The sequence below is a fragment of the Apium graveolens genome, chromosome 9 (genome assembly GCF_009905375.1).
Source record: "Apium graveolens cultivar Ventura chromosome 9, ASM990537v1, whole genome shotgun sequence".
Taxonomy (NCBI): domain Eukaryota; kingdom Viridiplantae; phylum Streptophyta; class Magnoliopsida; order Apiales; family Apiaceae; genus Apium; species Apium graveolens.
The window spans coordinates 126,593,465-126,595,028 of NC_133655.1; the positions used below are offsets into that span (position 1 = coordinate 126,593,465).

At 40.1% G+C, this 1,564-nt stretch overlaps 1 non-coding gene across 1 annotated transcript; it reads right to left on the reverse strand.

Annotated features, from left to right (window-relative positions):
- Positions 1-1,205: 1,205 nt before the first annotated feature.
- On the reverse strand, positions 1,206-1,312 carry LOC141688162 (small nucleolar RNA R71). Its single transcript, XR_012561624.1, has one exon. It is a non-coding gene; the product is annotated as a small nucleolar RNA R71 (small nucleolar RNA).
- Between the last annotated feature and the right edge of the window lie 252 nt (positions 1,313-1,564).

A 1,564-nucleotide genomic window follows, 5' to 3' on the forward strand; every position in this document is an offset into this window, starting at 1 on the left:
TACTTGGAATAGAAGATATCTGATTGATATATTTTAGGAAGCAGAATCATATTCCATATCAATTAGCGAATATCTTGTAACTGTGTAGTATATAAACACAGGAATAGAGTTTACACTATATGTGTTATCATTATCGAGAATATTATTCAATATAACTCTAGAAGCTCTCGTGATATTTTGTTCATCACTGAGAGATAACAGTTCCAGATTGTAACAGAGTTTATTGTTTAAATAAAGTTTGTTTTCTGTTACATAAGTTCTTGAAGTTTGATTTGATTGTAATAAACACTGTATTCACCCCCTCTACAGTGAAAGTGTGACCTAACATGGTTAATTAAGTAGTTAATTATAGTTAATATTTAATCAACAATTTTTAAGTGTTAGTATCTTAACATTGAGAAGTAATCATACATTGGTGAGTGAGTTTAATTAGACAATAATTTAGTCTGAGTCTCTGAGGGAACGAACTAGAAAGTATTATATATTACTTGCGAACGCGTATACTTGCGTGAATATTAGCGCGTGTTTTCGCCCTAACAAGTTTTTGGCACCGCTGCCGGGGACTCGGCGTATTTGTTTAGTTTATGTACTTACCATCATTGGTCATTAGGACTCAGTGATTAGGACGTAGTAGTTACTTATTTTTTCCGGTTGTGTTTCAGGTACTTTAGCAAGCGTTTATGCAAACTCGTTCTCGTGCTCGCAAGAGGACTTTAGATACAACTGAGGAGACAGACGAAGTTCTTGATATTCCGGAGAAGTTAGATTTTGAGGATTCGGATTCAGGAACTGAGCAGAAAGAACCAGTAAACATGGGAGATCGTATTGTTCAAGCTGATCCAGCTCTTATGGATTTTTCTCGGCCTAAAATTGATGACATTCAGTCAAGCATCCTTCATCCGGCTATTCAAGCTAACACCTTTGAAATTAAGCCGGGCACTATTCAGATGGTGCAGAATTCTGTTTCTTTTGGAGGAGCGGCAACTGAAGACCCCAACATGCACATAAGGAATTTTGTCGAGATCTGCAGCACTTTTAAGTATAATGGCGTGACTGATGAGGCTATCAAGTTGAGGCTTTTCCCATTCTCACTGAGGGACAAGGCTAAAGACTGGTTACATTCTGAACCAGCTGGGTCCATCACTACGTGGCAAGATCTTGCGCAAAAGTTTCTGGTGAAGTTTTATCCGATGGCAAAGACTGCTGCTATGAGGAGTGCTCTTACTCAATTTGCGCAGCAACCTACATAATCTATGTGCGAGGCTTGGGAACGCTACAAGGAAATGTTGAGAAAATGTCCACATCATGGAATGCCGGATTGGATGGTGATCACTGGTTTCTATAATGGTTTGGGGGCTCAATCTCGGCCCATGCTCGATGCAGCAGCTGGAGGCGCCTTATGGGCTAAAAGCTATACTGAGGCGTATAATCTTATAGAGACGATGGCTGCAAATGAGCATCAAAACCCAACTCAGAGGATGACATCAGGCAAGGTAGCAGGTATTCTGGAAGTTGATGCAGCCACCGCTATTGCAGCCCAGCTCCAAGCGCTATCAATGAAGGT